General features: G+C 33.5%; 1 long non-coding RNA gene across 2 annotated transcripts in view; it reads right to left on the reverse strand.

The window, feature by feature from the left end:
* Positions 1-406: 406 nt before the first annotated feature.
* Positions 407-26,385, reverse strand: part of LOC136038472 (uncharacterized) — a 65,977-nt gene continuing 39,998 nt past the window's right edge. Inside the window, exon 3 of one of the 2 annotated variants that reach the window (XR_010620221.1) lies at positions 407-555. This is a non-coding gene — a long non-coding RNA (uncharacterized LOC136038472). Of the gene's footprint in view, positions 556-7,000; positions 7,431-26,385 lie in introns of those variants that run through there. The other variant, XR_010620220.1, reaches the window with a different exon arrangement.

The following is a 26,385-nucleotide window of genomic DNA, read 5'->3' on the forward strand; positions in this document are numbered from 1 at the left end:
TGCCGGCTGAAGATCTCTTATAAGTTTACACCTAGACTTTTCGTAAGTCGGGCTCCGTTGCTTTATCGTACATGAAACAGGAAGATGATCAGATCCCGGATGGATCATGATATTACAATAAGAATCAGGAACTAAATTTGAAGGGAGAAACACATTATCAATAAGAGTAGCAGAATGTTCAGTTATTCTAGAAGGAAGGCGATTCATTGGAAAATAACCATGCGATAACATCAAGTTAAAAAACTCAAAATTATAGCTATTCAAACATAACAAATCAAAATTGTATGCATTCATTTTTTACAGACAGAAGTTTACATAAATAATCATCAAATGAATCAAGGAACTCAACCGAGGGAGTGCTAGGTGGCTTATAAACCAAACAAATTACTATCTTTTTATTCTCAACAAATAAAATTTCCACAGAAAAAATTTCCACCTTCCCTTCAATCCAAAGGCATAAATCATCCCTTTCTTCAAATTTTATTCCATTTTTCAACAAAAAAGACAAACCTCCTTGTCTCATCCGATTTCTAACCTTCGAAATCATTTGGTAACCTGGAAAAATGTAAGACGAGAGACAGCTGTGCATAGATAAAAACGTTTCACAAATACCTTATACATCAATACTACTATTCATAGCAGACAAAAAATTTTCAATATCCTCAGACGATGACGTAACATGGCAATTCCATTGAGACACACGAAAACTCTTATTTTCTTTCTGTATTGGAAATTCAAATGATACATACTGACTTTTTCTTACAGGCTCAAGGCATTTTACAGCACTATCTTGAGCAATTTTACACTCTAAAATTTCATTAACATCTAAAGCATTATTTTCTAATTCATCCAACCAATCCTTCCGGTGTAACGGCAAAACTAATTATCAAGAAATAAGAACAATATAAACTGTGCTGATTCCTTTTGGAAAAAAAAAAAAAAATCTAAGCGACATATTGCAACGACCATAGGCGACGGGGGAAAGCATCACTCGCAAGGCGTATATAAACGCGACCTTGATCAAACCACACTTGTTTATTACCGTATTTTTCACGTGCTAGGTTTAGAATGTCCCGTCTCTGCTTTGTTAAATTTTCTGATACAAATATACCAGTGCGCACTAGTTTCGACTTAAGCTTAAAAACTTTTTGGGCAATTTCTTTCGACCTGAATTTGACTAGGACCGGAGCTATGGCATCTTGACGAGTTGTATAACTGTTTATTTTAAATCTTCTCACTTCCACAATATCGCCATCAGACACTTCAGATATTTCCATTTTATTGCGAATCACACCCCCGATTACAGACTTTAAGTCACTACTTGGAGGCTGTTTGATAACGTTGTAAAGAAGACTATCTAGCCTTAAGTCCTGATCATACATATCTAGTTTCTGCTCTGCATTCTTAACTCTCTCCTCAAGAAATATTATTTGATTTCTTAGAAATTTTAGCTCGTTACTGAGGGCTTGGAATTTCGGTTCAAACTCAACAATCAATGCTGAATAAACCTCACTAACGATAGCTGAACTCTGAGCTTTTATGGCATGCAAAGTGTCACTGGATAGAGACTACCTACCAGCAGCAGTGGCCACTAGTTTTTCATCCAGCTTCTCGTCTATTTTTTTAGCAAGATTTTCCATCACACTTTGGATTTCCTGTTCTGTCGCGGAAATACGAGTAATAATAGCCGACGTTCCCGCTATAGTTTGTTGCCCAGGAATTGGAATTTGAGTTTTTAGCTTCTCTTTGCAAAGTTCTATATAAATGTTCGGTTGATGAACAAAATCATCAAATGCTCCCTTTACACCCTTGCTAGTAGATTTCATAGCTCCAGCCTTATTTGCTTCAAACTGCATAAGCTGTGACTCGAGAACAAACTGGTTGTCATGTGATCCGTAGCAAAAAAACAGATACTTAAAGACTTTCGACTTTGAGTTCGCAGTCTTTGGATCCAAAACCTCAATAATACGAACTGGTCAATCGGGGAATCCTCGAAACTTTGCTAGAGCCAGATCATGAATACTAAATTTAGCCATTATCTGTAGCTCAAATTTATCAATTGTAGTTTACAGACCTGCTAATTGATTTCTTCACCGTACTGTTAAAAAATATCCAAATATCCGAGCATCCAAAATACTCGTGCCAATAATCACACGTCACTAATACCTCACTCTTTACGCTAAAGTATCTTTAGTAATTTCAACTATTTATTCTACGGCCTTTCTGATTCAGGGGTCATTCTTAAGGAATTGGGACAAAACTTAAGCTTTAGTGTAAAGAGCGAGGTATTAACGAGAGGACAAACCCCCATATACATAATAAAAATATAATAATATAAAAGTTTGTTACGTAAGTTAATTCTTAAGTTACTTATATTTTTTACTAATAAAAACGTTCGCTAAACATTAAAAGTTCTAGTTGCCTTTTTAAGTAAACGAAAAATTGGAGGGCAACTAGGCCTCCTTCGCCACCCCTTATTTCTCAAAATCATCTGATCAAAACTACGAGAAAGCCATTTAGCCAAAAAAGAATTAATATGCAAATTTTATTTTAATAATTTATGTGCGGAGAGCCAAAATCAAACATGCATTAATTCAAAAACATTCAGAAATCAAATAAAAAAAACTGTTTTTTTAACTGAAAGTAAGGAGCGACATTAAAACTTAAAACGAACAGAAGTTACTCCGTGCATGAAAGGGGCTGTTCCCTTCTCAACACCCTGCTCGTTACGCTGAAGTTTTTTACTGTTTAATAAAATAGAATTGAGAGAAAGAGTCAACTTTAAGCGTATAGAGCGGGATGTTGAAAAGGGAACAGCCCCTTTCATACACGGAGTAATTTCTGTTCGTTTTAAGTTTTAATGTCGCTCCTTGCTTTCAGTTAAAAAAGCTAGTTTTTTTATTTATTTTATTTTAAAGCTACTTATAGAATTTTGGAGATCTTTACCACAAAACAATCGAAAAGCTGTTTAAATGTTTTTGGAAAAATTGAAAGTACATTCCAACCTTTTCAATATAAGACTTATTTGAAATCTGCTCTATTGCTTAGAAACAAAACTAACTTTTGAATTATAATGGGAAGACCCTTTCTATTGCGAAAAATTAAATTTTTCTTCAAAATTTCTTGATTCTAAGGCTCTAAATTTATTATTTATTCAAGTAAAACCTTTGTGAAACAAAACAATTTATTAGTCTCACAATTTAATTGTTGTTCTTAGATTTTGAGTTTTAATACCCAATCTTCACTATTACAATATTTATTATAATATTAAAATACAACAATTACAAAAGCCACGTTTTTCATATGTTTTTCAAAGAGTAATAGTTCTAAGTCTAAGTTTTCATATTTCTAGCATTCAATCCTTAATAATGTACTAAAATTTTATTTTGTTATTCAATATTACATTTTATTTATTTGAAAAAAGCTAAAATAATGGCTGAAGAAACAAAAATGTACTAAAATAGGAATTTAAGAAGAGCAGGAAGGAAGGAGATAGGCGGATTCATTCAAAATAATTTGAAAAAAAATACTGTGCGCTTGAACTTTCTTCACAGCACACAAGTTGATGTTTGTGCAGGCTGTGACTGCAAAAATCAAATATATATCTTAATTATCCGTATCTAAAGTAATTAGCGTGCATAAGAAAAGTAGCGTGCATACCATATCGTCGCTGATTCTTTTTGCCGTAATAGACACATAATGGTAGCCTTCAGTTACATTTTTATAAGTCTTAATACCGTAAATCCATCGTCTCGGACAAAAATGTCAAAATTGGCATTAGTTCAAACAATAATACCAACTTTGACATTATTGTCAAATTATCAAATTTGATTTGACAATCGTCTGTCTCTGGTTTTAGTCTCAATACCTCTATAGGACCTATAGAAGGTATTGAGACTAAAACCAGAGACGAGACGGACCAGAGACGGAACAACCACCTGGTGGTTGTGTAAAGGTAAGGATGTGCTGTTTGTCTTATCGATAAGTATATACGGTAAGTCAGTTTACAATGAGAAGCTAAATATGTTTCAGATAAAAAGAGCATGGAACATATTCAGCTTCTCACTGTAAACCGACTTCCCATCTTCTTGGGAAGAAGAATACTTCCCATCTTCTTGGTCGTCCAAATCTTCGGCACTAAATAAATAAAATTTATTTAAAATAAATAAAAACTCCGTCCCTATGAAATATCCCTGGCTCTAAGAACAACAAGCAGTTTGCAAGAATACAAAGAAACAATATTTTATTGATTAAATTTATATTAAAATATAAAATAAAAAAATGTTCTTGTATGTTGAGTCAGGAAGAGGTTCTTTGGCAGGAGCAGAGGCCACATAATTGCACAGCTTCAATGAGCAGTAAATTCGTTAGGTGAAGGATGAGCAAAAAAGAAAATTGATTAAAAAAATTTTTAAGGGTTCTATTTTTTTAGTAAAACATAAAAAGGGGAGCAAAAAAAATATACGCGAATTTTACTGAGATTCTATTTAACTTGAGGTTTAGAACCCTTGTTTTTTTTTTATTTAAACTTTAAAATTATAAGTAACCAGTTCTGCTGCACTGTCTTTTTATGTAAAAATAAGCGTCTATACACAAAAAGACGAATGCAGCAGAGAACAGGCTTATACAGTTCCGAAATTTACTGCCCAGCTACTTCATTATCTAGAGAAGAAAAGGAAAGTCAATCATTTGCAGACAATAGACAATATGTTTTTCCGAACTAAAAAATTTATAAAAGAATAAATTTTGAAGACTGGCTAAATACATTACAAGAGCGAAAACCTCAAGATGGTTGCGATGTCTGGTCAAGATCTTTTTTCTTCACATGTAATTATGCTTGCTATTAACAAATCCTTTTAGACTTTCCTGGAACATTTTGTTATATAGGAAAAGCACAGATACAAATGTGTTCCTTAAAACTGAATTAGTCAATACAAGAGAAATGCTAAATGTGAAAATGAGCACTACCTAAGGAGGGGCGGGGGTAGCATGGATTAGTTTTTGGCAGAAAAGAAATTTTCAGGGCATGGATTAGTTTTTGGCGCAAAAGAAATTTTCTGACCGGGACATAGAAACACAACTACAATGGTGCGTAACTAATATGGTGCGTAACGACTTACGAGCGCGGTGGGGGCTTGTATATATATCTTCTACATATATAAAAATAAGTTGTTTGTGTGTCTGTCGACTGACTTCATGTTTGTGTGTCGAATGACGTCATGTTTGTCAACTGACGTCATTATAAGGATTGAGCTGTATGTCGTCATGAAGTTGTTTGTTGTCTGACGTCATGTTTGTCGACTGATGAAATTACAGACCGGGACACCGGGACACAAATGACGACCGGGACACAGGGAATATAAATGACGACCGGGACACTCAAAGAGAAATTACTGACTGGGACAGCGGGACACAAACGACGACCGGACATATAAATGACGACCGGGACGCTCAAAGATAGTGAACGTGGTGTTGGTAACGTAATAAAGGCAACAATCTTGACAGGGCCTTTTGAGGGTGAGGCTTTTCTTATTCCTCGCCTTCTCATGATTCCAGTGGATTTGCCTTTTCAACTTAAAAGATTGCAATTCCCAATTTGATTAGCATATTTAGTTTTCAGTCCAGAACCACTAAAGCTATTATGTAAACATCAAAAATATTTATGTTGTCTGAGCAATAATTTTTAGTTTTTATTTCAAAATAGAAAATTACCTGAAAATTTTATAATTAGTTTTGTTTTTTGTTAGGTTCCTGCTATTCAACGCGTGACTTCAACTCGTCACGAATTAGTAAAAATTAGAAGATGTCTACTTGGAATAATTATGTTGAAAGTGCTCAAAGAGCTGCTCAAAGAGTCTATGCCAAAAAACTTGCGGCGGATAGAGAAAGTAAGAAAAGAAAGCGTGCCGAGGAATCACAAGAACAGCAAGAAAACAGGCTTGCGGCTGATAGAGAAAGTAAGAAAAGAAAGCGTGCCGAGGAATCACCAGAGCAACGCGAAACCAGACTTGCTGCTAAAAGAGATAGTGAAAAAATAAGGCGTGCCGAGGAATCACAAGAGCAACTTGAAAACAGGCTTGCGGCTTCAAGAGATAATGCCAAAAGAAAGCGTGCCGAGGAATCACAAGAGCAACGTGAAAATTATCGCATGGCATTCAGGTACAGCCCAGTCGATGATTATAGTAGATGTGTTCCAGTCGGGACTATGTCTAAAATTTGTCCCTATTGCAAGGCCTTGAAATTCAATGGTGAACCAATGGGAATGTGTTGCGCCTCATGAAAAGTTAAACTTCCTCTATTGGCTGCACCACCAGAGCCATTGAAGACTTTGCTTACTGGAACTACGTCAGAATCTAAGCGTTTTTTTTTTTATCACAGATCAGAAAATATAACTCATGTTTCCAAATGACGTCGTTTGGTGCCCAAATCAAAAATCCAGATCAATATATGCCTACTTTCAAAGTAAAAGTGCAAATTTATCATAAAGCAGGGTCCCTTCTACCATTCTCAGGCGAGAATCATAAATTTTTACAATTGTGTACTTCATCAGTGATAGAAATTCTGAATTGAATGTACGTTGCGAAATTTCTCCCGACGTTGAAAGGACAATCGTTTCCCAATTGCAACATCTTTTCCACGAAAATAATAATTTAGTGCGTCTGTTCAAAACAGCCATCGATTTGATGCCTACTGATACGCATAAAATTGTTATTTCCGCTGACAAAACGCCTCCTGGCCAACATGTGCTTAGATACAATGCTCCAACTATCGACGAAGTGGGAATCGTTATGCTCGGTGATCAGTTTTTACCTCGAGATATTATTCTTCATAAGCGAAACACTCAGTTGGTAAGAATTGCTGAAACTCATCGATGCTACGATGCCCTACAATATCCTATCATTTTTTGGGATGGAGCCGACGGTTATCACTTTAATATTAAATTGATAAATCCAGCCACTAACAACGAAATGAATAAGAAATGCAGTGCAATGCATTATTATTCCTATAGACTAATGATTCGGCAGGATGAAGACAATTATATTTTAAAATGCCGTCAATTGTTTCACCAATACGTCGTTGATATGTATGCAAAAATTGAATCAGAACGTTTGCTATTTATCCGTTTGAATCAGACCAAGCTCCGCTCTGAACAATACATTCATTTGCGAGATGCAGTTGTAAATGACGGTAATACCACAAACGTTGGAAGATTAACGATTTTACCTTCGTCATATGCTGGTAGTCCCCGTCATATGCATGAATATGCTCAAGATGCTATTGGGTATGTTCGTCTCTATGGTCGTCCAGATTTATTTATGTAATCAATCTTGGGACGAGATACAGCAGCTTTTACTTCAAGGACAATCGGCGGTTCATAGAAATGACATTACGGCCCGTGTCTTCCGGCAAAAGTTGAAATCACTGATAAACTAAAAAAGGTAAAAACTACAAAAAAAAACTAAAAAGAAAATGGAAAAATGAAAAAACTAAAAAAGCTAAAAAAAAGAGGTAAAAACCAAAAAAAAACTAAAAAGAAAAAAATGAAAAAAACAAAAAATTTTTTCATTATATACCAATTCAAAAACGAATGTATATACAGACCGGGACACAGGGAATAAAAAAACTAAAAAGACTAGACCTACGTTGCCTGAGCAACGTGAAGTGTTGCAGCAACCTTTGTCCGGCTTCGCCGAATAAAGTGCGAGAGCAACACTTTGGTTTTGTTTGTTTGCCATCGGTTAAACGCTGAAGTTGTCAGCCTATCGAAGCTTTTAAAACGTTATATTCAAAGAAGAACACGATTATTAACCATATGATCAAAGGCTATTCCTCAGCGTGAAAAAACAACAATAACAAAAGAATATCGAAAGAAGGGACTCAATTGACTTTGCAGCCAGTTGAACTTTATCCTTTTCAATCGTAAACATCGTGACGGATCAAAACTTAGAACAATATCTTATATAATCTAGTTGGTATTATAAAGCTATCTGTGAATTTTCAGAATCAAAATACCATAAATGACACTCTATTAAATTATTACGAAGCTGCCTCGTCGTTTTACGTTATCGTTTGTACCCGTTGCGTAAACACTTAATTCTAGGTTACAGTGAGTTTGGGTAGGCTACACCAACTAGCAAAAGTTACAAACCTCTCTTCACTAAAGATGATTGTAGTCTAACAGACGATTATTACTTACAAGTCCCCTACATGTCTTACTACTGGAACCAACTCGGTCTTATCATCAAATATACTAGAAACAAATAATAGGTACATCAAATATCAAAATTTGCAAACCCCTCACTGCCGAAGATGATTATGAGCTAACAGCAGACCTTTCCTTACAGCTCCCCTACATGTCTCACAATTGGTATCGGCTTATTTTTGGTTTCAGTGTGTACCCTATTACTGAAGTTATCAACCCCTTGAAACTTTCAAACTAGTATATCTCATAAAGGAATTTTTGTATCAAAATATGAATGACATGCACTTTGATCAGCTCATCAAGAGCTATCGATTGCCGTTAAAAAAAAATTCTATCTATCTTAGTTCAAAAGTTGACTTTTTTTGCCGGAGGCCAACTTTCTAACACCACCACTTAAAAAGGAGCAAAGGATAAGCTCTAATTTCATTAGCAATGAGAAAACTTTTAAAGTTTAAGAGGCATATCTGATACCATTTCTCTATTGCAATCCCAAGTAGAAAAAATAGAATGGTAAAGTCAGCTGAAATCACGAACAGAAATGGGTAGAAACAATAGATGACAGCACTTTCGGACCCTTAGGAAAATCGCACTTTTTTGTTTCTGTAAATTTTTCTATTTATCACTCAAAGAAGATATATTGGCTGTGGGGCCGGGGAACTGCCGCATATATTTAACACTTATAGATTTTAGTCCATCTTCAATTTGAAATTGGTGCCTGTCTGCTTGCCTCCTAGAAGCAGAAACATGATTTGATGAAACAAAAGCTTGGCTGCACAACTTCAGATACTCCTTTTTGACACAGGCTATACAACTCCACTTCACTTCGCACACCATAGGCTCTGGCTCGAGAACAAGCAAAAACCATCCTTTTTGACCCCAGGCAAGAGTTCTACGGAGCTTTCCAAAATGTAATGTCATATTCATCAATCCAGCCTGAGGTCCACACTTTCCGTAAAAACCGCACAGGTTAGACTCTTACCAGTTTCCAGGAATAAGCTAAGATAGACGGCATAGCAAAAAAAAAAAAAAACGGGACAAAACCAAAGTATTGCTCTTGCAACACAAAAATACTAAAGAAACTAAAAAAGCTAAAAAAAACTAAAAAAAAATTAAAAAAAACTAAAAAAAGGTAAAAAACTAAAAACTTTAAAAGAAAAAAAACTAAAAAAAAGGTAAAAACTACAAAAAAAAAATAAAAAGAAAAAAACTAATAAAAAAAACTAAAAAAACTAAAAACTGAAAAAGAAAAAAACTAAAAGAAGGAAAAAAACTGAAAAATAAAAGAGAAAAAGAATACTAAAAAAAAATAAAATACTAAATAAGGTAAATGTATTCAAGCCGAAGTAGCTGAGTTGGTAAAGCGTTATGTTCCAGGTTCTAGGTCCGAGAGGTTCCAGGCTCGAACCTTGGCTTTAGCATCAATACAAAAGAAGAAAAAAACTAAAAAAGGCAAAAACTACAAAAAAAAAGAAAAAAAAATAAAAAAAATAAAAACTACAAAAAAAACTAAAAAGAAAAAAAAGCTAAAAACTAATAAAAAACTAAAAAAACTAAAAACTGAAAAAGAAAAAAAAATAAAAAAACGAAAGAAACTGAAAAATAAAGGAGAAAACTAAAAAATTAAAAATAAAAATAAAAAAAACTAAAAAAAGGTAAAAACTACAAAAAAAAACTAAAGAGAAAAAAAAGTTAAAAAAAGGTAAAAACCAACAAAAAAACTAAAAAGAAAAAAAGGAAAAAAATTAAAAAAAGGTAAAAACCAACAAATAAACTAAAAAGAAAAAAAATTATTTCATCATATACTAATTCAAAACGAATGTATATACAGACCGGGACACAGGGAACATAAATGACGACCGGGACACTCAGAGAGAAATTACAGACTGGGAAACCGGGACACAAATGGCGACTGGGACGTGTGTGTTGACTGAAGTCATGTTTGTGTGTCGACTGACGTCATGTTTGTCGACTATAAATGATGACTGGGACACAGGGACACAACTACAACGGGGACGCCGGGGGGCACAAGGGGATATATAAATGACGATGGGGACACAGGGAATGTTTGATTAGCAATAACCATCAACAAAGCTCAATGTTTTTCCTATGGAAAATTATATGTTGCATGTCCAAGAGTCGGTAACCTGACAATCTATTTATATGTACAGCAGCGAAGAATGTTGTATATTCGCAAGTTTTACGTAGTTAAAATCATATATATATATATATATATATATATATATATATATATATATATATATATATATATATATATATATATATATATATATATATATATATATATATATATCTATATATATAAAAATAAGTTGTCTGTGTGTGGATCTGTGGATGGATCAGGTGACGTCATGTTTGTCCGCATATGACGTCTGAATTATTTCACACTAATGCAAAAGAAGAAAAAAACTAAAAAAGGTAAAAACTACAAAAAAAACTAAAAAGAAAAAAAAAATAAAAAAGCTAAAAAACTAAAAAAAACTAAAAAAAGGTAAAAATCTAATAACTAAAAAAAAACTGAAAAAAATAAAAAAAGGCAAAAACTACAAAAAAAATAAAAACTAATAAAAAAACTAAAAAACTAAAAAAACTAAAAAAAACTAAAAAAAGGTAAAAAACTAAAAAAAACTAAAAACTAAAAAAGAAAAAAACTAAAAAAAAGAAAAAACTGAAAAATAAAAGAGAAAAAGAAAACTAAAAAAATATGAATAAATATATATAAAAATAAGTTGTTTGTGGGTTATGTCTGTCTGTCTGTCTGTCGAGTGACGTCGTGTTTGTCCGCATATGACGTCTGAATTATTTCACACTAATACAAAAGAAGAAAAAAAACTAAAAAAGGTAAAAACTACAAAAAAAAACTAAAAAGAAAAAAAACTAAAAAAGAAAAAAAACTAAAAAAGCTAAAAAAAAGGTAAAAAACTAAAAACTAAAAAAAAACTGAAAAAAGGCAAAAACTAAAAAAAAACTAAAAACTAATAAAAAAACTAAAAAAGCTAAAAAACTAAAAAAACTAAAAAAACTAAAAAAAGGTAAAAAACAAAAAAAAACTAAAAACTAAAAAAGAAAAAACTAAAAAAAAGGAAAAAACTGAAAAACAAGAGAAAAAGAAAACTAAAAAAATATTAATAAATATAAAAAACTACAAAAAAACTAAAAACTAATAAAAAAACTAAAAAATCTAAAAATCTAAATAAACTAAAAAAGAAAAAAAAGAAAAAAGGAAAAAAATAAAGGAGAAAAACAAAACTAAAAAACGAATGTATATACAGACCGGGACACCGGGATACAAATGACGACCGGGACAATGGGAATATAAATGACGACCGGGACACAGGGACACAACTACAATGGGGACACCGGGGGGCACAGGGGGATATAAATGACGACCGGGACACCGGGACACAAGGAATATAAATGACGCCCGGGACACTCAAAGAGAAATCACAGACTGGAACACCGGGACACAAATGACGACCGGGACACAGGGAATATAAATGACGACCGGGACACAGGGACATAACTACAAAGGGGACGCCGGGGTGCACAGGGGGATATATAAATGACGATGGCGACTCAGGGAATGGTCGATTAGCAATCACCATCAACAAAGCTCAAGGGCAATCATTAGAATCATGAGGTATAGATCTGAATACGGATTGTTTTCCCATGGACCATTATATGTTGCATGTTCAAGAGTCGGTAAACCTGACAATCTATTTATATGCACAGACAATGGGACAGCAAAGAATGTTGTATATTCGCAAGTTTTACGTAGTTAAAAACATATATATATATATATATATATATATATATATATATATATATATATATATATATATATATATATATATATATATATATATATATATATCTATCTATCTATATTCACAGGTGGGACATAGGGACACAACTACAATGGCACGTAACTAATATGGCGCGTAACGACTTACGCGCGCGGGGGGGCTTGGGGGGGGGCGCGAAGCGCCCCCACCAACTAGGTGTTGGGGTGGCGCGAAGCGCCACCCCAACAGCTAGTATATATATATATATATATATATATATATATATATATATATATATATATATATATATATATATATCAAAACTAGCTGTTGGGTTATATATATATATATATATATATACTAGCTGTTGGGGTGGCGCTTCGCGCCACCCCAACACCTAGTTGGTGGGGGCGCTTCGCGCCCCCCCCAAGCCCCCCCGCGCGCGTAAGTCGTTACGCGCCATAATAGTTACGCGCCATTGTAGTTGTGTCCCTATGTCCCACCTGTGAATATAGATAGATATATATATATATGGTTTTAACTACGTAAAACTTGCGAATATACAACATTCTTTGCTGTCCCATTGTCTTTGCATATAAATAGATTGTCAGGTTTACCGACTCTTGAACATGCAACATATAATGGTCCATGGGAAAACAATCTGTATTCAGATCTATACCTCATGATTCTAATGATTGCCCTTGAGCTTTGTTGATGGTGATTGCTAATCGACCATTCCCTGTCCCGGTGTCCCGGTCGTCATTTACATCCCCCTGTTTCCTCCGGTGTCCCCGTTGTAGTTGTGTCCCTGTGTCCCGGTCGTCATTTATATTCCCTGTGTCCCGGTCGTCATTTGTATCCCGGTGTCCCGGTCTGTATATACATTCGTTTTTTAGTTTTGTTTTTCTCCTTTATTTTTTTCCTTTTTTTTTCTTTTTTAGCTTATTTAGATTTTTAGATTTTTTAGTTTTTTTATTAGTTTTTAGTTTTTTTTTCCTTTTTAGTTTTTTTGTCCCGGTCGTCATTTATATCCCCCTGTTTCCCCCGGTGTCCCCGTTGTAGTTGTGTCCCTGTGTCCCGGTCGTCATTTATATTCCCTGTGTCCCGGTCGTCATTTGTATCCCGGTGTACCGGTCTGTATATACATTCGTTTTTTAGTTTTGTTTTTCTCCTTTATTTTTTTCCTTTTTTTTTTTTTTTAGTTTATTTAGATTTTTAGATTTTTTAGTTTTTTTATTAGTTTTTAGTTTTTTTTCTTTTTAGTTTTTTTGTAGTTTTTACCTTCTTTTTAGTTTTGTTAATTTTTTTTTTACTTATGTCCTGGTCGTCATTTATACTCCCTATGTCCCGGTGCTTTGTTGATTGCTAATCGAACATTCCTTTTGTCCTGGTCGCTTTCTCTTTGAGTGTCGTCATTTATTTTTTTCTTTTTTAGTTCTTTTAGTTTTTACCTTTTTTAGTTTTTTTTAGTTTTTTAGATGAAATTTTTTTTTAGTTTTTTCCTTTTTTTCTTTTTAGTTTTTATTGGTTTTTACCTTTATGTTAGCTTATTTTTCAGTTTTTTCCTTTTTTTTTAGTTTTTTTTTATTTTTTATTTTTTTTAGTTTTTTACCTTTTTTTAGTTTTTTTAGTTTTTTTAGTTTTTTAGCTTTTTTACTTTTTTTATTAGTTTTTAGTTTTTTTGTAGTTTTTGCCTTTTTTTAGTTTTTTCAGTTTTTTTTTTAGTTTTTTATATGTTTTTACCTTTATTTTAGCTTATTTTTCAGTTTTTTCCTTTTTTTTAGTTTTTTTTAGTTTTTAGTTTTTTTAGTTTTTTACCTTTTTTTAGTTTTTTTAGTTTTTTTAGTTTTTTAGCTTTTTTATTTTTTTATTAGTTTTTAGTTTTTTTTGTAGTTTTTGCCTTTTTTTTAGTTTTTTTAGTTTTTTAGCTTTTTTATTAGTTTTTAGTTTTTTTTGTAGTTTTTGCCTTTTTTTAGTTTGACAACTTATTTTTATATATATAGATAGTTTTTTTTTTTTACTTATGTCCTGGTCGTCATTTATACTCCCTGTGTCCCGGTGCTTTGTTGATTGCTAATCGAACATTCCTTTTGTCCTGGTCGCTTTCTCTTTGAGTGTCGTCATTTATTAGTTTTTTCCTTTTTTTCTTTTTAGTTTTTTATTGGTTTTTACCTTTATTTTAGCTTATTTTTCAGTTTTTTCCTTTTTTTTAGTTTTTTTTTATTTTTTATTTTTTTTAGTTTTTTACCTTTTTTTAGTTTTTTTAGTTTTTTTAGTTTTTTAGCTTTTTTACTTTTTTTATTAGTTTTTAGTTTTTTTTTGTAGTTTTTGCCTTTTTTTAGTTTTTTCAGTTTTTTTTTTAGTTTTTTATTGGTTTTTACCTTTATAGTTTTTTTAGTTTTTTAGCTTTTTTATTTTTTTTATTAGTTTTTAGTTTTTTTTGTAGTTTTTGCCTTTTTTTAGTTTTTTCAGTTTTGACGTCACCTGATCCAGTTTTTTCAGGTGACGTCACCTGACACATCCATCCACACATCCACAGACAGACAACTTATTTTTATATATATAGATATATATATATATATATATATATATATATATATATATATATATATATATATATATATATATATATATATATATATATATATATATATATATAACCCAACAGCTAGTTTTGATATATATAGAAGATAGTGTAACAGACATACAACTTATTTTTACATAGATAGATAGATTACATTTGATTCTTTTGCCATTCTTTGAGGGAATCACCATCAATTGATTCCTTTTTTATTATTATTCTTAAAAGAAGTGCTCACTTTTAAGTTGCAGTTACCCCAATAGTTCAAAGTTTCTTAATGTAATTTAGGACTTCCTTAAACAAAGAACTTAAGCAGCCGAGTTTTGGAAAGTTTAAAAAAATATTGGGGCTTTTCAAGCCTTTTTATGAAGAATCATTTGTTTCTGTTTTTTGCTGTTGTTGTTCGGGATATTTTTGTCTTGAAGAACAAAAGGAGTAAATTACTTAGCTAAAATGGAAAAGACTTAATTTCTGCAAGGTTGGGAATTTATATTAGTCCAACAGCTATCTTACGTGAGCAAACATATATTAGTGACATTGCAACAGTAGCAATCGGAAAACTCATAAAACATACAATAGTGGAAATCAATTTATACCAAAGTAAAGGAGGAGATGAGAAACAAGGATGGCTGAGGGGGCATGGGGAGCCCCCTCATATTTTATATTATTATATATATATATTTTTTTTCATTTTTTGTAGACATTTCGTTTTGCAACACGCAATCTTCCGATTCACTTTAACAGATATGGTCCGATATGGTACTTTAACAGATTAAATAAAAAAAACAATTTTTTTAGCTGAAAGTAAGGAGCAACATTAAAACTGAAAACGAAGAAAAATTACTTTGTATATGAAAGGGGCTGCTTCACATCAACGCCCCGCTCTTTACGATAAAGTTTGACTCTTTCTCTCAGTTCTGATTTTTAAAACAGTAAAAAACTTTAGCGTAAAGAGCGGGGCGTTGATGAGGAAGCAGCCCCTTTCATATACGAAGTAATTTCTGTTCAATCTAAGTTTTAATGTCAATCCTTACTTTCAGCTAAAAAAACTTGTTTATACTTTTTTTATATTTAATTTCTGAACGTTTTTGAATCAATGCATGTTTTGATTTTGGCTCTCTGCAGAGGAATAATTAACACGAAATTTGCAAGTTTATTTTATTTATTTTTTGGCTAAATGATCGATATAATGATCATATTTTTGATCGAATGAGCAACTAGGCAACTAGAACTTTTAATTTTTTACGAATGTTTTTATTAGTAAAAGATAAACGTAACTTATAAATTAGCTCACGTAACGAAATGTTTTTATTACATATATGAGGGGTTCACCCCCTTGTCAGTACCTCACTCTTTACACTAAAGATTAAATTTTGTCCCAATTCATAAAGAATGACCCCTGAATCACAAAAGCCGTAGAATAAATAGTTGAAATCACCAAAAATACTTTAGCGTAAAGAGCGGGGTATTAGGAGGAGGTGAGCCCCTCATATGCGTAATAATTTCTGTTAGTTTTAAGTTTTAATGCTGCTCCATACTTCCAGTTGAAAAAAACTTTTCGTATTTATTTTTTCATTATTTTTTTTTGAATAATGCTAGAAAATCGAGCACTCCCTTCATGGAAATTTTCTTCCCCCATGACAAAATCCTCGATGAAAAGTTCCCCCAGCATATTCCCCTCTTATCAACCCCTCCTCCAACCAAAAAATCCCCCTGAAAACGTCCGTACACTTCCCAATAACCATTACTATATGTAAGCACTGGTCAAAGTTTGTAACTTGTAGCCCCTCCCTTGGGGACTGTGGGGGAGTAAGTCGTCCCCAAAGACATAGTTATAAGGTTTTTCGACTACGATGAATAAAATGAATATCTCAGAATTTTGATCCGTTGACTTTGGGAAAATAATTAGCGTGGGAGGGGGCCTAGGTGCCCTCCAGTTTTTTTGGTCACTTAAAAAGGGCACTAGAACTTATTGTTTTCGTTAGAATGAGCCCTCTCGCAAGATTCTAAGACCATTGGGTCGATACGATCATCCCTGGAAAAAAAAACAAACGAATAAACAAACAAACAAACAAATAAACACGCATCCGTGATCTGCCTTCTTGCAAAAAATACAAAATTCCACATTTTTGTAGAAAAGAGCTTGAAACTTCACCAAGAGGGTTCTCTGATACGTTGAATCGGATGGTGTGATTTTCGTTAAGATTCTATGACTTTTAGAGGTTATTTACACCTATTTTCTAAAATAAGGCAAATTTTCTCAGGCTCGTAACTTTTGATAAGTAAGACCAAACTTGATGAAACTTATCAAACAGTTCGTGGTAACGAACTGTAGTAAGGAGCAACCCGGCTCAATAGTAACCAAAACTCAAAAAATGGAATTTTGATACCAATAGCTACATCAAAAGAATCGAATTTTAATGCTGGTTTTAAATATATAAGTTTCATCAAGTTTAGTTTTACCCATCAAAAGTAACGAGCCTGAGAAAATTTGCGTTATTTTAGAAAATAGGGGGAAACGCCCCCTAAAAGTCATAGAATCTTAACGAAAATCACACCATCAGATTCAGCGTATCAGAGAACCCTACTGTAGAAGTTTCGAGCTCCTATCTACAAAAATGTGGAATTTTGCATTTTTTTTTGCCAGAAGGCAGATCACGGATGCGTGTTTAGGCTATTTGTTTTTTTGTTTTTTTGTTGTTGTTTTTTTTCCCCCAGGGGTGATCGTATCGACCCAGTTGTCCTAGAATGTTGCAAGAGGGCTCATTCTAACGGAAATAAAAAGTTTTAGTGCCCTTTTTAAGTGACCAAAAAAATTGGAGGGCACCTAGGCCCCCTCCCACGCTAATTATTTTCCCAAAGTCAACGGATCAAAATTCTGAGATAGCCATTTTATTCAGCGTAGTCAAAAAACCTTATAATTATGTCTTTGGGGACGACTTACTCCCCCACAGTCCCCGTGGGAGGGGCAACAAGTTACAAACTTTGACCTGTGCTTACATATAGTAATGGTTATTGGGAAGTATACAGGCGTTTTCAGGAGGATTTTTTTGGTTGGGGGGAGGGGTTGAGAAGAGGGGGATATGCTGGGGGAACTTTTCTTAGAGAATTTGTAATGGGAGAAGAAAATTTCCATGAAGGGAGAGCAGGATATAGGCTACTAGCATTATTTAAAAAAAAAAAACAATTGTGAAAAAGCTTTTTCAGCTGGAAGTAAGGAACAGCAATAAAACTTAAAACAAACAGAAATTATTACCCATATGAGGGGCTCACCTCCTTCTAATACCTCGCTCTTTACGCTAAAGTATTTTCAGTAATTTCAACTACTTATTCTACGGCTTTTGTGATTCAGGGGGTAATTCTTAATGAATTGGGATAAAATTTAAGCTTTAGTGTAAACAGCGAGGTACTGACGATGGGACAAATCCCCTCATATATGTAATAAAAACATGAGAATACAAAAGTTCTTTACGTAAGCTAATTTATAAGTTACGTAAATCTTTTACCAATAAAAAGATTCGTAAAAAATTAAAAGTTCTAGTTGCCTTTTTAATTAACCAAAAAATCGGGGGGCAACTAAGTTTCGTCCCCCGCTCTTTTTTTCTCAAAATCATCCGATCAAAATTATGAGAAAGCCATTAAGCCAAAAAAAAAAATATGCAAATTTCGTTTTGATTATTCCTCTGTGGAGAGCCAAAATCAAAACATGCATTGATTCAAAAACGTTCAGAAATTAAATAAAAAAAACAAGTTTTTTTAACTGAAAGTAAGGAGCGACATTAAAACTTAAAACGCACAGAAATTACTTCGTATATGAAAGAGGCTGCTTCCTCATCAACGCCCCGCTCTTTATGCTAAAGTTTTTTACTGTTTTAAAAAGAAGAATTGAGAGAAAGAGTCAAACTTTAGCGTAAAGAACGGGGCGCTGATGAGGAAGCAGCCTCTTTCATATACGAAGTAATTTCTGTGCGTTTTAAGTTTTAATGTCGCTCCTTACTTTCAGTTAAAAAAACTTGTTTTTAATATTTAATATATTTAAAATCAGCATTAAAATGCAATTCTTTTGATGTAGCTATTGGTATCAAACTTCTATTTTTTAGAGTTTTGGTTACTATTGATTCAGGTCCCTCCTTACTACAGTTCGTTACCACGAACTGTTTGATATGGTACCAAGGCGTTTTAAAACCAATGCGAACAGCTCATGAATAACCAAGGCGTGTTGAATAAATTTTGCAGTGTCACATGTTTATGCCGTACACTATAATTCAAATACTATAATACAACACATATATAATACATATATAACACACTATAATACAACACAGGTACGCAGGATTAAAAGATCCTGACATCATTATGGCAAACCAAGATCTGAACTTCTGAACCATGTTCAGCCGACAACCAGTGAAAATCGCTGTCGGCCAGTGAAACAGCTAGTGAAACTACTGACAGCCAGTGAAAACCATGGGTCTTTTTTATCTGTTTCAGTGCGCAATCCTATTCCGAGTGTAGTGTTGTCGATATTATATACTAAGAACATTTTTAATTTATAATTTTTTTATTATGTAAAAAAAAACCTTTGAGTATTGTAGTTAGTTCATCTGAGGGCAGGCACATCTTAATAAGCTTTACAATAGTGCTTGATCATTAAAAAAAGCGCGCCAAAAAAACAAAAAAAAAACTGTCAAAAAAAAGAAACAAAACAGGGAAAATATATACATACTGTCATATAGGATCCTTCTCAACTCCCGATGTTCAATTTTTCTTTTCTTCATTTTCTTAAATAGGTATATCCAGGCAGAAGCGGAAATAACATTTATCAATACAGATATACAGGCTATATTGTACCATGTGTTATCTTCACCCTTAGCAGTTGGAAATCCTGGTTGTGAGTCCTAAAAAATATCCCAATACGATTTTTTACTTAAGAAAACAAAATAAAAAGTTCAAGCGTTGAAGCCAGTGCATTTAAAAGAACAACCATTTATTAATAAGCTGTAACCACCATACTATAAATAAATTCATTACGCTACAACGGTTGATTAGATAGTTTGTGGTAACGAACTGTAAGTAAAGAGCGACCCAGCTCAATTTTAGCTGAAACTAAAAAGACAATTTTGATACCAATAAATACATACAAAGAATTGGATTTTTATGCTGATTTTAAGTTTTATTAAGTCTAGTCTTATCCATCAAGTGTTACAATCCTGAAACAGTTTGCCTGATTTACGAGAAAAGAAAGACACACCTCCTAAAAGTCATAGAATCTTAAATCACACCATCAGATTCAGCATGTCGAAAATCGCACTGTAGAGGGTTCAATATCTACAAAAATGAGGAATTTGTTTTTTCCCAAAAGAAAGATCACAGATTCCTGTTTTTACTTTATTTTTTTCCCAGGGGTTATCGTATCAACCCAAAAGGCCTGAAAAATCAGAAGAAGGCTCATTGTAATGGAAATTAAAAGTCCTAGTGCCCTTTTAAGTGTTTAAAGAAATTGCCGAACAACTAGGTCCCTCCCACGCCATTTTTTTCAAAATCCTCCGATCAAAATGCTGAGAAAGTCATTTCGTTCATCATAGTTGAATGGGAGATACAATGACCCCCACAATCTCTGGGGAAAGGTCCTGAAGCTATAAAATTTGTCCATTGTTTATGTATAAAATTTTTCATTGGGAGGCATGCATATATTTTTCAGTTGAGGAGGGGAGGACAAGTTTTGTACAGGGGGAGAACTTTCCATGGAAAGAGAAGTTTCCAGGGGATAAACTTTTCAGGAATAATTTTATACTGGGGGCCTTTGTCAAAATCTCTATACAAAATATCTTTATATGTCTTACTTTCTCTTTACCGACTCAATTTTACAAGCGAAGGTGTTAAGGGTAATTATCTGGGGTAATTTCTCACCAGGATTGAATTGAGCGGAGGATGTATCCGTGGGGAGGGGTATTTTTCCTTGGAGGTGGTGCCAGATATCCTGGCGTTATTTAAAAACCGATTAGAAATTATATAAGAAAAAAATTTTTTTTCAACTGAAGGTGAGGAGTAACTCTTAAAAAGAACCGAAATTATTGCGTATATGAGTGAGATTTAGCACTCCTCAACATCTAGCTCTCTACATTAAATTTAAATTGTGTCCCACTTTTTTTTTTAAAGGAACCCTAAAATACAAGGGTTGTTTAAGGCTAATGGTCTTAATTTGTGTCCAATGCTATTTCTCCTATGATAGAAAATCATGAATAACTTCTGCGATTTTGGAGATTTTGAACTGATTTTTTTTTTGATGACTCTCGAGTTAAAAAGGAAAAAAATGTTGGTTTCACTTTTTCTGTATATGCTTTACCTATTGTGCAAAAAAAAGAAATCAAGTTATTTTAGTTTGGTGAATAAAAATTTAGTGGATGGGAAATGACAGTAGATTTTTTTTTTAAGTTCATCCTGCCAGTATTTAAACAAAAATGTTGGTTGCAGAATTGTTATATTTTTATTTTTAACGGTGCAAAAAATTATTTTTAATTTTCAACATTTTTCTTGCTAGAAGGTATGAAGTTGGCTCCAGAGGGTAGAATTTTGGATCATATGTAGATTTTATAATCTACAACCATTACAGAAAATTTCTGATGTCTATCATAAATAGTTTGAAAGCAAAATCAGAAAAATACAATTTCAAAATGTGCTTACTTTTTACTTATTTTACCCCTGTTTCCGGCTTAATAGCGTTGTTCATCAGCCAATAGAAAAAAAGGCGGGATTCTTATCCAATTTTAGGCATTACGCCTCCAAGGCATTGTGTCTCTGATTAGTTGACTTGTCAACTGAAGTCAATAAGACATTTGAGATATGAGGAAGAAAATTATCAACAAAAGGTGGCTGAATTTAAAATACCGGTAAGTAAAAATTACATATACAAGTTTCATTCCCTCTTGTCCATTAAATAAAAAAAAAACAAGTTTTTTTTAACTGCATGTAAGGAGCGACATTAAAACGAACAAAAATTATTCCGTTTATGAAAGGGGGTAGTCCCTCAATGTCCCGCTCTCTACGCTAAAGTTTGACTCTTTCTCACAACTATACTTTTTAAAACAATAAGAAACTTTAGCGTAAAGAGCGAGGCGTTGAGGAGGGGACTACCCCTTTCATATACGGAATAATTTCTGTTCGTTTTAAGTTTTAATGACGCTCCTTACTTGAAGTTAAAAAAAACTGTTTTTTTTATGTAATTTCTGAACGTTTTTAAATTAATGCATGTTTTGATTTGGCTAACCGCACAACGAAATTTGCATATCTTTTTTTGTCTAAATGGCTTTCTCATATTTTCGTTCTGACGATTTTGAAGAAAATGGGGTGGGGGAGGAGGTCTAGTTGCCCTCCAATTTTTGGTAACTTATAAAAGCACCTAGAACTTTGTATATTTGTATTACATATATGAGGGGGTTTGCCCTTTCGTCAATACCTCGCTCTTTACACTAAAGCTTAAATTTTCTCCCGGTTCTTTAAGAATGACCCTAGAATCACCAAGTCCGTAGAATATATAGTTGAAATTACTTTAACGGAAAGAGCGAGGTATTTAGGAGGAGATGAACCCCTCATATGCGTAATAATTTCTGTTCGTTTTATGTTTTAATGCTGCTCCTTACTTTCAGTTGAAAAACTTCTTCATTATTATTTTTTCAGTGTTTTTTTTTAATAATGCTAGAAAATCCTATGCCCCTTCATTGAATTTCTTTTCCCCCGTGACAAATTCCTCTAAGTAAAGATCCTTCAACGTAGCTCCCTCCCCTCTACCCCCCCCCTCAGCCAAAACCCCTCAACCGTTGACTTTTAATTAAAAGGAATAGTTGTGGGAAAAGTCAAGTCATGGCCAATTGTAGAAAAAGCCAAGACAGATTGTCCAATTAAGTGGGCATCAGGTCAAGGTAAACACTGATCAAAGTTTATAACTTGTAGCCCCTCCCCCGGGAACTATGGGGGAGTAAGTCGTCCCCAAAGACATCTTATTATGTTTTTTGACTATGCTTAAGAAAATGGCTATCTCAAAATTTTGATCTGTTGACTTTGAGAAAAAAAATGAAAGTGGGAGGGGGCCTAGGTGCCCTCCAATTTTTGGTCGCTTAAAAAGGGCACTGGAACTTTTCATTTTCATTAAAATGAGCCCTCTTGCGACACCCTAGGACCAATGGGTCGATACAATCACCCCTGGGAAAAAGAAAACAAAAAACAAATAAACACGCACCCTTGATCAGTCTTCTGGCAAAACAATTCTATGACTTTTAGGGCGTGTTTCCCCCTTTTTTCCAAAATAAGACAAATTTTCTCAGGCTCTTATCTTTTGATGGGTAGGACTAAATTTAATTAAAATCCGATTCTTTTGACGTATTTATTAGTATCAAAATTTCGTTTTTTAGACTTTCGTTTACTATTGAGCCGGGTCGCTGTTTTGTTTTTCTATGATTCTTTTCATTTTTTTTAGAAAGGTGCTGCTTGGAGAACAAGATAAAGATAATTTGTCAAATGGATCGAAAATTTCAGAAGAATTTTCAGCAAATCCTCTCATAGACGATTCAAATAAATTGGGAAACGGTAGTGGTTCTTACGGTGTTGATTGCCCCGATACGAATACTGAGATAGACTTATCTGGAATTCCAGATGGAAACTGCATTGTGAATCTAAGGTATTTCCTTGCTGAAGTAATTTCAGCATTCAGACACAAAATCAGTTGCGATCACGGAAAATTGATTATAAAGCAATTAGAAAAGAAAGGCCTGAAAACTGAACTGAAAGTTAAGTGTAATAAGTGTAACTGGGAAAAGAGGATTAAAGGTGAACCAGAATGTCCAGCAACAAGCGTAAAAGAATATCTTTCAAGTTTTACGGACCAGACACAGGTTGCTTTTTCCGAAAAAAAATCAAGTCTTAAAGGCTGCTTGAATTCGAAGGCTGTTTGGGGAGCCATGGGTAGTGGAGGAGGGTATTCTACACTGTGTGAATTCTTCGGGGTGCTTGGAGTGAAACCAATGTCACGAATAGTTTATTCCCGTATTGAAAGGCAGCTTGGTAATGCTTGGATGAATAGTTTATCGGAAATTTTGCTAGAAAATGGACGAGAGGCCTTAAAATCAGCCATTCATGATGATAGGTATAAGGAGGACTCATACTGGACAAAAGTGATATGTGATGGAGGCTGGAATAAGCGTAGCAAAGGACACGATTATTCGGCCAAAGGATGTGTTGCAGTTATCATAGATGCATTTACGAAAAAACTGTTATATGTTGGCATAAAAAATAAATACTGTTATATATGTTTTTCTTCTGCAAACGCCAAAGTAATTCCCAAAGATCATTTCTGCTTTCTGAATTATAACGGAAATTCAAGGAGCATGGAAACAGATATTCTAGTTGAAGGCTTTCGTTCCAGTGAGGAGATGCACGGATTACAGTTTTTAGAGTTTATCGGTGACGGTGATTCCAGTGTTTTTTATAAGCTAAAACAAAGTGTTTCCTACGGTTCCAACATACGGAAACATGAATGTGCAAATCACGTCACAAAAAACTATACAGCCCATCTATATAATTTGTGCAAAAATAAAAAAGGTTTGTACACAAAATGTCTTCCCCGAGGAATTATCCAGCAACTGACAAAAAATTTAAGGGGTGCGATAAAAATAAATTCTGAAAATAATGGAACAGCAGAAGAATTGAAAATCTTGTTAAAAAGAGGTCCGTACCATGTTCCGTACAAACTTAGCTGAAAGCTACATGTCAGTTGTTGCTAAATTCATCGGAGGAAAGCAAATAAGCCGGTCTAAACGAGGTTCATATCATGCAAGAGTTCATGGAGCAAGTCTTGCTTATAATTCAGGTCCAAAATGGCATCAATTAGCTTGGAAAAATATTTTTGGGCTTAGTCCTTCTAGCGTAACAAAAAAATATTGTAATAAAACGGCTAAACTCCGTGTAATATCTAAACGTAATTTGACCAGTTATTATAGTGCTCTTGGAGGAAAACACGTTGCTAAGTTAAAAAATAGAAACTATAACTTTGGTAATCGTGACTATGGACCAAATTGCAATAAGCCAGACATGACTTCTGATGAAATGAATTTGGCCATACAAAAATATACTGACGAGAATTTAAAATTGGATTTTGCCAGTATAAGCTGTTTGTTCAACAGTACCAAGGGCCAATCCAAAAATGACACTTGGGTTGAAGAAAGATCTAAGAGAATAACTAGTAGTTACTTCCACAGAATTGCAACCAGAAAAAAACAGCACCAGAGTTGCCCCAATTGTTAAGCAAATTCGAAACTTGGGACCTAGATTCTGCTCTGCCCTAATGAAAAAGGGCTTAGATTTAGAAGTAGTGGCACTAGAAGCATATGAAAACAAATTCAACTTAAAAGTCGTAAAGGGAGATCAAATAGGACTCAGTGTGCATCCACAGTATCAGTATCTTGCTGCATCTGTAGATGGGCTGCTCCCTAATGGCACACCTATAGAGATAAAAACGGTGCATAATATACCAGAGTTCAAAACCATTTATGATGTGGCCCAGTCAAAAAATTTAGTTAAAGCATTTTTTCTTGAATTATCCAGTGAAGGTCTTCAGCTAAAAAAAAATCACAGGTATTTCGCCCAGATACAAGGCCAACTCGAGATACTGGATAAAATGGTATGCCACTTAATAGTTTATAACTCTATTGAGGATTGGGAAATAATTACAGTTCACCGATCGAAAGACTACTGGGAAAAAATATTTCCGAAGCTTGAAGCCTTCTGGAATGAATCCTTACTTCCTGAAATTTTAGACTCAAGGGTTGCAAGGAATATGGAAATCAGAGAACCTGTGTCTGTAAAATGTACAACAGCCCACCAACCGAAGGACTCAAGCTTGTCTCAAGAAATAAAAAGAGGAAAAAAAAGAAGGTTGAGTCGAGTTGAAGTGAACAGCAAGAAAAAAAACGCACAGAAGGGATCGGGGGAGAACAGTGAATTTACCAGGAACTCAATGCATGAAAACAGTGATTTTGAAGAAATAATTTGGTCTGATTTGGAATAGATAAATCTTCGTGTTTGATAAAAAAAAAATGTGTTAAAAAATATTGGCAAGGAAAATTATTTTTTCCTCCATAAATTTCTGTCTCATTCTTCGTCAATGTCCAAAAATAATGAAGTTTCTTATCTGGTCTGAAGTATATTAAATACATTTAATACAAACAATTTTAATTTTTTTCTTATAAATTTCTTGTATGTTACTTGGGCTTAGTATTTGTGATTTTTATAGTTTTTCCTACAATTATTACGTTTTCTGTACAATTCGTTCATTTTTGGTATTTAATTAAAGCGTCTTTAAGTTTCTTTCCGAAATCTTGGGCATCTCGCCCTAACACAAAATAACGTTAATGCCCTAATCTTATTACAAGGAAAATAGCTTTCATCTTATTAATTCCAAAATACTGACAAAAAAAAACCACTATAAAAATCAAGGTGACTGGAAAGATATTGAAAATGAACTGAATGTGTAATGTATAATTATTTAGTGTTTAATATACTAATTACAGGAAACATCAACAATTAAGGTTTACAGATTCTATTTAGCGACAATTTTTTATTTTGGTTTACGGTTAGAACGGAACTCTAGTCGAACTCCTATGGGCAGTAATTTGTGTCCTTTTTGGTTTAACTTTAGCACTCATTTTAATTTTTAATCGTTTAGGATTTACTTATTTGTATATAGCAGTACCCATTTCTTTTATGTTTGGTATAATTATTTATTTTTATTTCTCTTCATTTTCAGTCAA

Source organism: Artemia franciscana, chromosome 18, assembly GCF_032884065.1.
Source record: "Artemia franciscana chromosome 18, ASM3288406v1, whole genome shotgun sequence".
Classification (NCBI taxonomy): Eukaryota; Metazoa; Arthropoda; class Branchiopoda; order Anostraca; family Artemiidae; genus Artemia; species Artemia franciscana.